Source organism: Callithrix jacchus, chromosome 4 (genome assembly GCF_049354715.1).
Source record: "Callithrix jacchus isolate 240 chromosome 4, calJac240_pri, whole genome shotgun sequence".
Classification (NCBI taxonomy): Eukaryota; Metazoa; Chordata; class Mammalia; order Primates; family Cebidae; genus Callithrix; species Callithrix jacchus.
In genome coordinates, this window is record NC_133505.1 from 8876795 (window position 1) to 8893574 (window position 16780).

Below are 16780 nucleotides of genomic sequence, written 5' to 3' on the forward strand. Positions count from 1 at the left end.
CGGGAGGCGGAGGTTGTGGTGAGCCAAGATCGCGCCACTGCACTCCAGCCTGGGCAACGAGAGCAAAACTCCGTCTCAAAAATAAATAAAATAAAATAAAATTCTGTATCTGTATAGAGCTTTATCACTGACAAATGTATTACATTATCACATTTTGCATTAACCCACTGTGGCGGGTAGTACGGGAAATACCACATTTTCACAAATAATTAAGTGGAGGCTCAGAGAGGTTAGGTAACCTGCCCAATGTCACTAAGTAAGGGCAGAACAAGGACACAAATTCAGGTTATTTTGTCTTTGAGCCCTGAGCTCTTGTGCACCCTATTACTCAGACAGAATGCATCATCTAAGGAAAAGTCTTCAGTAAACTCCTCACCACATACACTAGAAAGGTTTTCTGCTCTGTCTCCACACAGTTTTTCTCTCATCCTTCCATCAAGATAACTCTGACATATTTTGTCTTTCTCTTAGAGCGATGGGAGAAAACACTACAAAACTGTGCACAGACATGATCTCAAATCCCCAGGCCCTGCAGAAACATAGAATAATCCACAGACCCGTTTGAGGAATCCATCAATATACTTCAGAGTTAAGTTGGTCGAGGGAGTGAAGCTGTCACCATGCAGGTTTGTCGTAGAGCAAAGGAATGCAAAGAATAGAAGGTCTAGGACAGAAGACAGGAAGAGCACAGAACCCGGGAAAGTGGGAGCACCTGGAAGCCCAGGCTACTGACCAGAGAACCGCGGGATCCACAAAACGCTGACAGTTCCTCTTTTCAGCCACTTGTCGCAGAACATTACCTACAACCATCAACTGGCTCAATTTATTTATCTAACAGTACCTCTCAAGTCTAGTGAGCTCTTTTTTGAGATATTCTTTTTTTTTTTTTTTTTTTTTTTTTTTTTTGAGACGGAGTTTCGCTCTTGTTACCCAGGCTGGAGTGCAATGGCGCAATCTCGGCTCACTGCAACCTCTGCCTCCTGGTTCAAGTGATTCCCCTGTCTCAGCCTGCAGACTAGCTGGGACTACAGGAGCATACCACCATGCCCAGCTAATTTTTGTACTTTTAGTTTAGACAGGGTTTCACCATGTTGGCTATGATGGTCTCGATCTCTTGACCTCAGGGTGAGACACCTGCCTCGGCCTTCCAAAGTGCTGGGATTGCAGGCATGAGCCACTGTGCCCGGCAGAGATAGTCTTCTAAAATATTATCAATAGCTACTTGAGTTGTGCTTTGCATAATATTTCTTTTAAACATCGATTTTTTTAAAATTTCAATTAGAAAATGGGGAAAAGACATCAACAGCCACTTCACCAAAGATGATGATATATGGATGGCCAACGAGCACAAGAAAAGATCATTAGCTATCAGGGAAACACAACAAAATCTACAATAAGATATTCCTTCACATCTATCACAATGGTTAAGATAAAAAAAAAAAAATAAGCCCAATACAGTGGCTCACGCCGTAAAACTCGCACTTTGGGAGGCCGAGGTGGGTGGATCACCTGAGGTCAGGAGTTGGAGACCAGCCCGGCCAACATAGTGAAACCCTGTCTCTACTAAAAATACAAAAACTTAGCCAGGTGTGGTAGCATTGCCTGTAATCCCAGCTATTCAGTAGGCTGAGGCAGTGAGCCAAGACCACATCATTGCACTGCAGCCTGGGTGACAGGGCAAGACTTCGTCTCCCAAAAAAAAAAAAAAAAAATGGCTGGGTAAGGTGGCAGGCACCCATAGTCCCAGATAGTCAGGAGGCTGAGGCAGGACAATCTCTTGAACCTGGGGGAACAGAGGCTGCAGTGAGCCAAGACCACGTCATTGCACTCCAGCCTGGGTGACAGAGTGAGACTCTGTCCTCACCCCCCAAAAAAAGTCAGTTACAGAAAATTAATTTTCAAGGGATAAAAACAGAAGGTGACTGGCGGGAAGAAAGTGGAAACAGCTACAAAAAAGCAATAGGAGGGATCCATGCTGGACGGTTCAGCATCTTCACTGTGGCAGTGGACATACAAACCTACATATGATAAAACTGCACACAACTGAATACACGTGCACGTGACAATGAGTACAGGTAAAACTACAGAAATCTGAGGAAGATTGGTAGATTACAGCCGGGCATGGTGGCTCACGCCTGTAATCCCAATACTTTGAGTGACTGAGGCGGTGGATCACTTGAGGTCAGGGGTTCAGGACCAGCCAGGCCAACATGGTGAAACCCCACCTCTATTAAAAACACAAAAATTAGCTGGGCATGGTGGCAGATGCCTATAATCCCAGATACTTGGGAGGCTAAGGCAGGAGAATCACTTGAACTTGGGAGGCAGAGATTACAGTGAGCCAAGATCATGCCACTGCACACAAGCCTGGGTGACAGAATGAGACTTCGTCACACACAAAAAAAAAAAGATTGGTAGATTACATCAATATCAATATCCTAGTTATGATATGTACTACAGTTTTGCCAAATGTTATCACTAGGGGAGACCAGGAAAAACTACATTGTTTCTTTCAACTGATATAAATCTACCATTATCACAATTACAAATTTAACTAGCAAATAGATCAGTAACCAACATTTGCAACTTCAGCCATTTCAAAAGACAATTAATGTTACCTTCTTTCTTCTTTGAAACAGACTACTGTTTCTCCTACACCACTTCTTACAATACAGCTTCCATTACATACATTGTGAAAAACTATTAACTTTAAGCTCATGCAAGAAAGAAGCTTTAAACAAGAGTACAGATTATGAGACTTCATTTACATGAAGCCCTAGAACAGGCAAATCTAATGGACGATTGGGGGGAAAAAAAATAGAAAACAAAGCAAAACAAAACAGGTGCCCGTGGAGGCTGCAGTGGTCAACGGGATGGAGCAAGAAAAGACAGCTGGGTGATGGCAATGTTCTATATTATGAAAGGAGTCCCAGGGACACAAGTATGTGCATGTGTCAAAACTCAAGGAATGCAGTGACCAGGGCAGTGGCCTGTAATCCCAGCACTTTGGGAGGCCAAGGTGGGTAGATCACCTGAGGTCAGGAATTTGAGACTAGCCAGGCCAACATGGTGAAATCCCGTCTCTACTAAAAATACAAAAAATTAGCCAGGTGTGGTGGCAGGCACCTGTGATCCCAGCTGCTCACGAGGCCGAGGCAGGAGAATCGCTGGAACCCGGGAGCCAGAGGATGCAGTGAGCCAAGATCACACCACTGGACTCCAGCCTGGGCAGCAGAGTGAGACTTCATCTCTCAACACGCAAAAAGAGAAATACACCAATAAGATCTGTATACTTCATTGTATGTAAATTTCACATTTTAAAAAACTAAACAAAAATTTAAATTCAGCTTAAATTACTGACTTTGTATCTGGTACACTCTTTCACTGGAAGATGCTACACAGTAAGATACAATCAATGCTTTGGCTCTGTCCAAAGTCGCCAAACTAAATCATATGGGGGAAAAAGTTTACAATTATTCCATCTCTTATGGGTTCTTCTCAGCGAAAGGAAATAGCAATCAACGGAGAAACCGCGAAGCAAAATTAATATAAAAAGTATCATTAAATAAAACTAAATTAAATTAAAACAGATGTAATTAGGGCTCTCTCAGAGTAATTTTGGCTAATACTTTGTTTACATGCAATATAGATGTAGCAACTACTGACCTCAGGCACTTTTAGCTGCTGTTACATTAATTATTACATGTGCTTTTTATATTCCAGCTCTAAATATTCTTTATAGTCTGACTAAGGTCCTCCTGCCAAGGTTACTTCAAATGAGTCTCAGAACCCACAAAAGCAGCAGAAAAAACTCTTATGAAATCCACATACTGATAGAGATGTAACATTTCTCTTTTCTTAACTGTGATTTGATTCTACGTAGGATATGCATTTATTTTGGTAAAATTAAAAGAGATGATGGGCTGTTCTTAATTACAACCATATGCAGTATGGCCCTTTCCCATTTAATAGGCATACACTGCAGAGACACGTTTGCTTAATTGGCCAGACAAGTCAAGACACTGATGAAAATCATTCCTTGACCCTACCAACGACTCACACAGAAGGTAACATCCATGTTACAAATTTCCAGGGCCTGCTGTCCGTTTTGGTCCACCTTATCGTGGTCCAGGTTCCAGCTCTGTTTTTGTTTGAGGTTAGAGTATTCTCAGACTGGTGGCTACAGCCCTGCCATAGTCACGTCCTTTCCTTGGTGAAGGAAGGTTTTCTCCTACTTTGCTTCTAGAAGTTACCACCAGTCTGAATCTTCGCCCTCACTCCTTCCTTCTGCTGCTACTTTGGTGCCACAAGCCGTCTTCCATAAAATCTAGCACACCCTTGTTGCTACACAACAGGCCACAGAATAACCTTATTCATGAGTAAGTTTCAAACTGTTCTTGTATAAACATTGCTTTAAAAAACAGGCCGGGTGCAGTGGCTCATGCCTGTAATCTCAGCACGTGGGGAGGCCCAGGCGGGAGAATCACCCGAGGTCGGGAGTTTGAAACCAGCCTGACCAATATGGAGAAACCCATCTCTACCAAAAATACAAGAAATTAGCCAGGCGTGGTGGCGCATGCCTGTAATTCCAGCTATTTGGGAGGCTAAGGCAGGAGAATCACTTGAACCCAGAAGGCAGGGGTTGCAGTGAGTCAAGATCGCACCATTGCACTCCAGGCTGGGCAACAAGAGCAAAATTCCAACTCAAAATAAAAATAAATAAATGAAAAATAAAATAAAAAACAAAAACTGGCTGGGTGCAGTAGCTCATGCCTGTAATCTCAGCACTTTCGGGGGCCAAAGCAGGTGGATCATGAGGTTAGGAGTTCAAGACTAGCCTGGTCAACATGGTGAAGCCCATCTCTACTAAAAGTACAAAAATCCGCCAGGCATGGTGGCACATGCCTGTAATCCCAGCTACTCAGGAGGCTGAGGTAGGAGAATCGCTTGAACCTGGGAGGGAGAGGCTACATTAAGCCGAGAGAGCGCCATTGCACTACAGTCTGGGCAACAAGAGTGAAACTCCATCTCAAAAAAACAAAAATCCCTGTGTGAATCCTGAAGCAATTTGAGCCACTGCTTCCCAATACAAGGCTTACATATGATAAGAACTGGAGTATTCAAATCACAACGTGAAACGGTCACAAACTAGGGTGAGAAACAAAGATTCTCTCTCTCTCCTTTTTTCCTCTCTTTCTCTCTCTCCCTCCTTCTCCCCTTTAGGAACACCTCTAAATGCCCTTGATGGCAGCTACATTTTTGAAAAGCATTTGCCCGTTCGCAGGAGGTAAAAAAGTACATTACACCGTGAATGTTTATTTTTTAAAACTCAGCATTTTTTCAGGGCTGAAAATCTACTCAGAAATCCCTTCCTCCTTAGGCTACCAAGCTTTTATTCAGCCAGGGGGCCAACAAATGCTGATATTTCAAGAAATCTAATCTCTTAATGACCGGTGTCAGAGAAAGAAGAAGGCCTGTGAAAGAGTCATCCTGAAAGACGCTTCATCTCAGGTACACGTGACCCCATCATGCAGGCACAGGGTCAGGACTGCCACCAGCACCGCCCAACTTCCCGGGATCTGTCTGCTGTGAGTGTTTTGCTCCAGAAGATGAACTGTCTCTTTCATCACACACTCGAATTTTACACTCCCCAATCCTCCATCACAATAAAGGACACTCCATCTCCAAGGATAAAACCTCAGCTCTGGGTGCTCCGAACACAGTGAGTCAGTCCGGTGCCCACTGACGATGAAGTGAAAACAGAGGGCTGCCGGGTGAGGAGGAGCTCAAGGTGGACGGGGCCATTCGCAGAGGACTACAAGAAGGTCTGAGTGTGGGGCTGGATTTTGTCAACGATTGTAAATGTGAAATTCTAAATGGGGGAAGGAGGGCAACCTAGACATGTGCAAAGTAAAAAATGAAAACTAACACATTGTGTGCAGACGATCGCCACCTGACTCTATCCAAAGACAGACTTTGGCGCTATCCAAAGTCACCAGACTAAATCATATGGGGGGGGGGGTGGGGAGTTTACAATTATTCCATCTCTTATAGGTTCTTCTCAGCGAAAGGAAATAGCAGAGATTTTCAAGAACAACGGTGCTGGCAAAGAGTGTAATAAAATAGAGGGAGAGACAATGTTAGGGAGATGTTCATTCATTATGTCTTGAGCAACAACCCTGCATATGTGACAATTCTAAGGTCCACAGAAAAAAATGAGAAAAAACAGAATCTTCTTTTTCAAAAAGGAAATCTAACCCTCAAATAAAGAACTGATTCAAGGATAGTCTCGGTGGCTCACACCTATAATCTCAGCACTTTGGGAGGCTGAGGCGGGTGGATCACAAAGTCAGGAGTTCCAGACCAGCCTGGCCAACATATAGAAACCCTGTTTCTACTAAAAATACAAAAATAAGCCCAGGGCAGCGGCTCACACCTGTAATCCCAGGACTTTGGGAGGCCGAGGCAGGCGGATCACGAGGTCAGGAGTTTGAGACCAGTCTGGCCAACACAGTGAAACCCCATCTCAACTAAAAATACAAAAAATTAGGCTAGGCACAGTGGCTCACGCCTGTAATCCCAACACTTTGGGAGCCTGAGGTGGGCGGATCACCTAAGGTCAGGAGTTTGAGACCAGCCTGACCAACATGGAGAAACCCCGTCACTACTAAAAATACAAAATTAGCCAGGTATGGTGATGCATGCCTATAATCCCAGGTAATCTGGAGGCTGAGGCAAAAGAATTGCTTCAACCTGGGAGGTGGAGGCTGCAGTGAGCTGAGAGTGCACCACTGCACTCTATCCTGGGCAACAAGGGTGAAACTCCATCTCAAAGAAAAAGAAAAAAAACTACAAAAAATTAGGCAGGTGTAGTGGTGTGTGCCTATAATCCCAGCTGAGGCAGGAGAACCATGTGAACCTGGGAGGCAGAGGTTATAGTGAGCTGGGATCGCGCCATGGCACTCCAGCCCAGGTGACAGTGAGAGACTCTATCTCAAAAAAAAAAAAAAAAAAAAAAAAAAATCACTGAGGCATGTTGATGGGTGTTTGTAATCCAAGATACTGGGGAGGCTGAGGCAGGAGAATCACTTGAACCCAGAAGACAAAGGCTGCAGTGAGCCAAAATGGCACCACTGTACTCCGGCCTGGGCAACAGAGCAAGACTCCATTAAAAAAAAAAAAAAAAAAAAATTGATTCAAAAAAGATTCTGAACATGAATGATGTCACCATAATTCCTTCCCACAAACCACAATAGAACATTTCAAATATTTAAGTTAGAAAATCTTCTCATGAGAGTTGATGGGTTTGAAAAAAAAAAAAAAGAAAGAAAGAAAATCTGGTTGAATTTAGGTGGATTAAAGAAATCGCCTCCCTTCCCACTGAAGTTCTTTAACTATCTCGTTACTAGCACGTGAAGGTTTGCATGAGAATGATGTGAATGGAAAGATCAAGACCAACTTGGGACACAAGAAATAGATTTTTTGCTCTTTTCTGTGTGTTTATGAACAGTGAACTATACTATTCCTTAAAAATTAAATATAGTAGCCTGGTGTGGTGGCTCACACCTGTAACCCCTGAACTTTCAAAGGCAGAGGCAGGTAGATCACCTGAGATCAGGAGTTCAAGACCAGCCTGGCCAACATGGTGAAACCCCGTCTCTATCGAAAATACAAAAATTAGTTGGGCATGGTGGCGGGCACCTGTAATCTTAGCTACTCAGGAGGCTGAGGCAGGAGAATAGCTCCAACCGAGGAGGCTGAGATTGCACTGAGCTGAGATGGCGCCATTGTACTCCAGCCTGGGCAACAAGAGCGAAATGTCATTTCAAAAAATAAATACATACAAATTAAGTATAGCTCCACAAACAGCTCAGACACAAGATATACTGGCAGAGGGCTGCCTTGCAGCCTCAGGAAGCTGGGGCAGGCTGAGCATTATTCTCCACATTACCGGAGTGCGCACGCCCAACCCAAACAGTGCCAACACCGGAGTCACCATTAAGTCTGACCTGGGGAAAAGTCTTAAAAAAAATTCAAGGACTAGTGAGAGAATGAACAGGGAAGGGGGCGGGGTTTCCCTGCTGTAAAACAAGCACAAAAGCCATCTGGGGTGTTGTTTTTATATTTATGTTACTATGGATTATGCTTCTTCCAGAAATGTCCTGTTTTTGGCAAGTAATAAAATCACCTGGCCTGGTGTGGTGGCTCACACCTGTAATCCCAGCACTTCGGGAGGCTGAGGCAGGAAGATCACAAGGTCAAGAGATCGAGACCATCCTTGACAATACGGTGAAACCCTTTCTGTACTAAAAATACAAAAATTAGCTGGGCGCGGTGGCGTGCACCTATAATCCCAGCTACTCATGAGGCTGAGGCAGGAGAATCATTTGAACCTAGGAGGCGGAGGCTGCAATGAGCCAAGATTGCGCCATTGCACTCCAGCCTGGGCACAGAGTGAGACTCCATATCAAAAAAAACAAAAATAACAATCAACAAATAATTTAAAAAAAAAAAAACTACTTAGGTAGGATACAAGAAGGAAGAAGGTGACTGGAATCAAGGACGTGATTATACTGCCCACCCATCTAGTTGGGGTGTTAAGAAGGTCAACCTCTCTTTTTTGAGACGGAGTTTCGCTCGTGTTACCCAGGCTGGAGTGCAATGGCGCGATCTCGGCTCACTGCAACCTCCGCCTCCTGGGTTCAGGCAATTCTCCTGCCTTGGCCTCCCGAGTAGCTGGGACTACAGGCACGCACCACCATGCCCAGCTAATTTTTGTAGTTTTAGTAGAGACGGGGTTTCACCATGTTGACCAGGATGGTCTTGATCTCTTGACCTCGTGATCCACCCGCCTCGGCCTCCCAAAGTGCTGGGATTATAGGCGTGAACCACCGCGCCCGGCCAAGAAGGCCAACCTCTTAACACCCCACACAGTGACGATGCCCAGTGTGCCCCTGTCCCTCACTCTCCCTTGTTCAACAGGGCTATTCGTGTAGAAAGCTGGACTTAGGCTTGGACCTTTCGTGTGGCTTGAGGTTTAAGGGAAAAGATCACATAGCACCATCCTCTCATTTCACAAGGGAAGTCACTGAAGTCAGAGAGATTAAAATGACTTACACAACGACAGACGGCGGCAAGGCCAGAATCTGAATCGGGGAAGGGCCTCTCTCGTCTTCCTCCAGCGGGACAGGTCAGCTCTAAGATGCACGAGTTCGGTTGGCGGGACTTGCCCGGATGGCACACAGAGCGGAGAATTTACGACGGCCCTCTGCGGCATTCCTACTGCACAGAAGAGGCGACTGAGCTACAGTAAGGTTAAGTGATTCACAAGGACAAGGGCTGAACTTTCAGAGTCTGACTTCAGAGTGAGAACCTGGGTCACAGTGTTCTCATCACAGATTCCCTAAGCTCTGCTTCTACACGACAATCACTAGTCATAAAGGAAGCACCTTGTTGGTCTTAAAAGGTCTCTGACTCATTTTACACTGTCATTTCAAAGAGTATTACATCACACACACACACACACACACACACATATAATGTATGCTCTATCATGCTTATATGCCACAATCTACAGAGCAGAGGCAGTGACTCACCAAAACTCACTCCCCAAATCAGCTACTTCCATTAGGTCTCAGCAGATGGTCTGCTAGGCTATTCACCTCGTCAGTAATTCAGCGTTCCTACAATTCCCTTCTAGGTATAAAGTACTGCCAATTCCACCCAGAATATCTTCATTCAGCCCCAGACATTCACTGATTATCCACTACCAAACAATACTTTGGGAATAATTGATATCTTCAAGAGTAACGAGCGATGGTCACTGTTAGAGAATTTTTAACTTATAAAGCATGACACAAAATGAAAGACCTTCGGCCAGGAACACTGGCTCACGCCTCTAATCCCTGCACCTTGGGAGGCCAAGGCGGGTGGATATGAATTCAGGGTTTCAAGACCAGCCTGACCAATACGGTAAAATCCTGTCTCTACTAAAAATACAAAAATCAGCCAGGTGTGGTGGTGCATGCCTGTAGTCTCAGCTACTTGAGTGCCTGAGGCAGGAGAATCAATTGAACCCAGGAGGCAGAGGTTGCAGTGAGCCGAGATCATGCCACTACACTCCAGCCTGGGCAACAGAGTTAGACTCTGTCTCAAAATTTAAAAAATTTTAAAAAATAAAAGTAGGACATCACAAACAGGCAACGATTTCAGGTATTTATTGACATGCACCCTGGAAAGGCTTTAGGGATAAAGAAGGAGATGGAGGGAAATACCAAGACAAAACAGGAAGAAAATAAGAAGTGCAAATATAGGCAAGAAATGGAAATATACACATGACACATACACTGTCCCACCACGTTATTAACAGAGAAAGCGGAAAACCCTGGAGACTGTCTTCCCCCTAATCTCTAAAAACTGGGAAAACAGGAAAAAAGGGAGAGGTGTCCATCCATGTAAGATTCTAGTTTCTAACATGTGTGCTTTTAGACTTAAAAAAAAAAAAAAAAAAAACTAGGGAGGATTGTCTGAGCCAGGGGGTTGAGGCTGCAGTGAGCTATGATCGTGCCACTGCACTCCAGCCTGCGTGACACAGTGAAAGACCTGATCTCAAAAAAAGTGAACTCAAATAGTTTGCATTTCATTTTCCTTATGTAACACATGGAAAGGCGGCTCCAGGACTAAAACGCATCAAGACCTAAAGGATTCACTCAATTCATCAACCTGGTGGTACCACTTCCAGTTCAAAGGTTTTCTCAACCAAGACATGGAAGAAACGTGTCCCTCTGTTCTATGTGTCAAGCACAGCTTTGTCGTTTCAGACTGCAAAGGTTTCGGCCAACAACAGAGCGACACTGCTGAACAGGGAAGTGCTCTCCAGGGAGCAGCTGTTTTGGTGAGGCAAGTCTCAGCAGTTCATATGCGAGTTTAATTTGCCATACTGTATTTTAAAGACATCTCTGAACAATTAAAAACCCTGTATTGCAAATTGAAATTTCTCATGCCTAGTTGCAAATTTTACTGCCACAAATGGGGTCTCTAAAAGGCACTGTTAACTTTTTTCTTTTTTTATTTTGAGACGGAGTTTCGCTCTTGTTACCCAGGCTGGAGTACAATGGGGCGATCTCGGCTCACCGCAACCTCCGCCTCCTGGGTTCGGGCAATTCTCCTGCCTCAGCCTCCTGAGTAGCTGGGATTACAGGCACGCGCCACCATGCCCAGCTAATTTTTTGTATTTTTAGTAGAGACGGGGTTTTACCATGTTGACCAGGATGGTCTCGATCTCTTGACTTCGTGATCCACCCGCCTTATTGCTCCCGGATTGTGAGTCGTCCTCAATAAAGTAATTCAGGGATCATCTCCTCAGTGGTAGGAAAGGATCACAGGCAGCAAAAACAAAATAAGGTGAGGGCAAAATCCCAGAAGGAACACAAAACAGAAACGCAGTGTGAGCACGGTAGAAGAGCAAGTCCTGTAAGAAAAAGAATCACTGAGCAATGCGGAGAAAGACGGACGGACTGACTGACTGACTGATTCATTTTTGAGACAGGGTCTCTCTGTCTCCCAGGCTGGAGTTCAAGAGAGTTAACATGGCTCACTGCAGCCTCAACCTCGTGGGCTCAAGCAATGTTCCCACCTCAGCCTGCTGAGTAGGCGGAACTACAGGCACATGCCACCATGCTCAGCTAATTTTAATTTTTTTCTTTTTGAGACAGTTTTGCTCTTGTTGCCCAGGCTAGAGCACAATGGTATGGTCTTGGCTCACTGCAATCTACACCTCCTTGGTTCAAGCGATTCTCCTGCCTCAGCCTCCCAAGTGGCTGGGATTACAGGCGTGCGCTGCTGCACCGGCTAATTTTGTATTTTTAGTAGAGGCAGGGTTTCTCCATGTTGGTCAGGCTGGTCTCGAACTCCTGACCTCAGGTGACCCACCCGCCTCAGCCTCCCAAAGTGCTGTAATTAAAGGCATGAGCCACTGTGCCTGGCCATGTAAAAAATTTTAATAGCAACAAGGTCTCACTATGTTGCCCAGGCCAGTCCAGAACGCCAGGTCTCAAGCAATCCTCCTGCCTCAGCCTCCTGAAGTGCTGAGATTACAGGTGTGAGCCACTGCACCCAGCAAAATAAGTATTCACAAAGGAGAGGATGAAGGAGCCTACCACGGTAGGCAAGAAATGTCCTGTACTCTTAGTAGAGATCTCTGGGAGGAAACGATGGCTCCCCAGGCTTATCCCAAATGGGGCGAGTTATACATAAAATTGAAAGGCTTGCAAATATGAAGCAGACCTAAAACAACTTTTTGAAGTTTTGCAATTCCTCTATCAATATGAACCATGTCACAAAAATAAGTAGAACAGAGAGAAAGACATTCTCATACTTATTAAAGTATTTTAATAAGGGTTAGATGTTCTAATTATACAATATTTGCTTGTTCATTGTGGAAGATCGAAGAAATAGAATGTGAAAAGAAAACAACTTTAAATGTTCATAATTTGGCCTGGTGGCTCATGCCCGTAATCCCAGCACTCTGGGAGGCCAAGGCATGTATGTGGATCGCCTGAGGTCAAGAGTTTGAGACCAGCCTGGCCAACATGGTAAAACCCGTCTCTATTAAAAATATGAAAAATTAGCCAGGTATGGTGGTGGACACCTGTAATCCCAGCTACTTGGGAGGCTGAGGCAGGAGGATTACTTGAACCCAGGAGGCACAGTTTGCAGGGAGCTGAGATTGCACCACTACACGCCAGTCTGGGCAACAGAGCAAGATTCCATCTCAAAAAAATAATCCTAACAGTAAATGTTCATAATCCATATTCAACTACTGTTAAGTCTCTGGCATGGTTCCGTCTGGACACTCGACAGTGCATTTTGCATGGATAATATCGCACATGCAATCCTGCATTTTCCTCTTACACTTCCCAATGTAAATTAAATATAAACGTGAAACGCTGTCTAAACAGTTTTCATGTTGAATATTATTTTCTCATGCACTTTCATGTATATAATTATTTCTCTGTTCTTTCTGCATATAGATTCCATGTATCTATTTATGATAAAAAACAGAAATAGGTATATCTGGCCAAGCGCAGTGGTTCATACCTGTAATCCCAGCACTTTGAGAGGCCAAGGGAGGTGGATCACCTGACATCAGGTATTCGAGACCAACCTGGCCAACACGGTGAAACCCCGTCTCTACTAAAAATGCAAAAATTAGCTAGGTGTGGTAGCAGGTACCTATAATCCCAGCTCCTCAGGATGCTGAGGCAGGAGAATGACTTAAACCCGAGAGATGGAGGTTGCAGTGAGCCGAGATCGCACCATTGCACTCCAGCCTCGGGGATAAGAGTGAGACTTTATCTGAAAAAAATAAAATAAAATAAAAAAGAGAGAAGAAAAGAAATAGGTATATCTTTTGTGGTATATGAGATGTGTATTCCTAAAAAAAAGAAATGTGAATTATGAAAATGGGACCCAACCATTTCAGTGTTTTACGGTTAATATTAAAAATATTAGTAGATGGCTAATATTAATAATATTAGTGGACAACTAATGTTAACTTTGGCCTTTTAAATTCTGTTTTCTATTCTCATGGACCCCAGCTGCGTCATGCTTTCAATAGTGCTCTTTAGAGTGACTTTTCTTTCTAAAACACATCTAACTATGCTTTGCTGAGTAGTTTCACTGTAAAAGCAAATACAAGTGGGAGGATAAAAAGAAAAACAATTTCAAAGGAAGGAAGGAGAGAAGGAAGAAGGAGAAAAGAAAAGGAGGAAGAAAATGTGTTAAGGCCTATACCACCATGAGTGAACTGTGGATACATTTTAATTCATTTCTCCGTGAAAAATATACCTTCCCATGTTAAGGGGAACAAGAAATCAAGTTCAGATTTAGCAGAGTGCAGAGGGGAAGGCTGAGAATGGGTGCAAGAGTGCACCAAAAAGCTGGAGAGAGGGTGGACGTCCAAGCCTGCAGCTGGTGAGAGAGGAAAGGGGCTGAAGAAACATGCTCCTTCTGTAATTCCACTGCGTTTTCTGTTTCTGAACTCCAGGTCTGCAGGGTGTGACCAGCCCCACAGCCAGCAGAGCTGAGCTAGACGCCCCCCTCCTGGGTCAGCTGTACCGTGCAGTCCCTCCCAAGACCAGTGGGGTCAGGCCATGTGGGCAGCTCGGCAGCCCCAAAGTCATGGCTGGGTTTGGCACAGAATGCCCACACTCTGAGTGAAGATAGGCCTCTGAAGAAGGATGAAGCAACAGCCAGGAAAGAAACACTATGCAAACACACTTCCAAGGAGCATTAGCCTCTTGAAATCCTCTGTGCAAAAGTTCCCACCACCAAACAGCGCTGCTTCATGTCTCCAGCATCCAACGAGCCAGAGCTCCTGGTTTGCACAGAACTTCCGGCCGATGGTGTCCAAGCTCCTTTGCTCTTCCCCACGCCTTCAATCCCAGAAGGACTCCTGGTCAAAAACTAGGTCATAAACTTATCCCCTGAGAAGCATTTACTGTCATTTCAAACGGCGTACTCTGTTCAAGAGGTTATGAAAATAAAGGAAGAGCAGCAAGCAGGCTTTCAGGTTGTGGCATGTGCTTGCCAGGTTAAAGAAACTGGCTCCTTAGCTTATCTTAGTTCAGCTCTTTCAGATTCAAACTACTGAACTCCAGCCCTTTTCTGGACTGATACAAATCATTTCTAGAATAACTAGATCAAATTTTATTTACTCTTTTCTTCCAGCTTTGAACTTACAGTTCCATGCCAAAAAAAAAAAGTTGCTGTTTCAGAAAGTATTAGCAAGCTTCCCCCCACTGCCAAAGTTTATAGCATGGATGTATCCCGCCCCAGCAAGATGGGGTGGGCTGGGCGGAAGGGAGGGAGAGAAACGGAGGAGGGCAGCTGTTTGTTCAATAAACTGCAGCAGAAAACCTCCCACATCCCACACTGTTTCTTCCACACCCCCAGCAGAGAAGCAGGAGGTGGCAGCATGAGAACTCATCCCTCCTGGGCGAATGGTGCTGGCTGCATTTCCGCACTCCCACGTAACTGACCACGGACCTTTCTGATTCACCCATGGAGCACAGGGACAGAAGCCAAAAGGTTTGTCTCTTCTTCCTGCTCTGATGTTGATTCCTGCTCTGATGGAGCCCAAGAGATTCGCACCTCCTCCCCATCCATCCTCACCCTCATATGCAATTACCCCATCCGCCCTCCCCAGTATTTCTGAGTTCTAAGGCACACAGGGCTACGTCACAAAAGCACTCAACTAAAAGGTGTATATTTTGCATCCCACACCTTCCAAGAATATGCTGAAACTCCTCTCCAGAAAAGACACAGCTGTAGTCAGCAGTTCCAGAACGCCCCAAAACACCATGTCCTCCAAACTCAGCGACCAGGCTCTGCTTTCTCTTCTGAAGTGGGAAGGAGGAAAGGCACAGGAGAAGGCAGGACAGAGCAGCTGCAGCCCAGCCCTGCTCAGCTGGCTGGAAAGCTCTAATTTGTTAACCCAGAAAACCCTGGGGCATTGCAATCAAGGACTGGCTCCACCCCAGCAAGTACCTCTGATTATTTTTTTTCCTACTAGTGGGCAAGAAGAGAAAAGGGAAAATAAGGACAAATGTGTTCAAAACAGAAATACTGCACAACACCGACTTGGCTGTGGGCAAGGACCAGATTATAGGCCTGACACCTCCATTTCTGTCCAAGAGGAAAGAGAAACTGCAGGGTGCGACCTCCAACCAGCTGCATGAACCCCGTCGCCCAGAGGCTCTGCCAGCCCAGAGAGATCAACATAACCCCAAATTGCTCCTCAGTCCCCAGCTGGCCTTCTTTTTTTCTCCTTTTTTTTTTTTTTAAGACAGAGTTTTGGTCTTGTTGCCCAGGCTGGAGAGCAATGGGGTGATCTTGGCTCACTGCAACCTCCACCTCCCAGGTTCAAGCTCTTCTCCAGCCTCAGCCTCAGCCTCCCAAGTAACTGGGATTACAGAATCCCAGGTATGCACCACCACACTCAGCTAATTTTGTATTTTAGTAGAGACAAGCTTTCACCATGTTGGTCAGGCTGGTCTCCAACTCCTGACCTCAGGTGATCCACCCTCCTCGGCCTCCCAAAGTGCTGGGATTACAAGCCTGAGCCACTGCACCCAGCCGGCCCATCTGAATTCTTGCAGATTCCTCTCTTCCCCTCCCTTCCCTGGGCTTGCTTAGTGTTCTTTCACCTCCATTGTTACCACGTAAGGAATTATTAGCAACTAGGCAAGAATGTCTACGAGCCTAATTTCAACCCTGCTGTCTTTTGGCAAAGAAACTGCAATCTAAAATTCTTATATCTCAGTGAGCCCCCAGAACCACCAGGAAAAATGAACCCCCAAAGGAGGAAAATACCTGTGGATTCAGAAAGAGGTGCATATTCCTTGTGTTTCCAGGTCTAGCTCCATGTGGCCTTTAAATGCCAAGCACCACGGCATTACTGCCTAGAATGTTCAATGCTGCTTATCCATGGGATTAGATTTATAAATATAAATGATTAACACTTTCCGCTTATCTTTCCTAAAAATGACTGACATAGTTGTAACAGCCTTAGCCACCAATCAGAAACCTCCAGTTAAAGTTAATATCTTGCTAGTTTAAAATAGGAGCTCACTCTGCCAATCTCACAAAACCATTTATGACATCTGTAGTATTACATATCCAAACTGCCACAATCATATAATTCATCAGCTGAGCAATACCACATATTCCACCAGCATGCAGAGAAACTTTTAAGCATCTGCAAGGACCTAATGAAATG

The 16780-nt window shown here is 44.9% G+C and overlaps 1 long non-coding RNA gene across 14 annotated transcripts in view; it reads right to left on the bottom strand.

Annotated features, from left to right (window-relative positions):
- Positions 1 to 16780, bottom strand: part of LOC103792230 (uncharacterized) — a 585886-nt gene that overhangs the window by 429054 nt on the left and 140052 nt on the right. For 2 of the 14 annotated variants that reach the window (XR_013533644.1, XR_013533646.1), the window contains exon 1: positions 9118 to 15424. The exons of the other annotated variants lie outside the window; for them this stretch is intronic. This is a non-coding gene — a long non-coding RNA (uncharacterized LOC103792230). Of the gene's footprint in view, positions 1 to 9117; positions 15425 to 16780 lie in introns of those variants that run through there. 14 annotated transcript variants of the gene reach the window in all.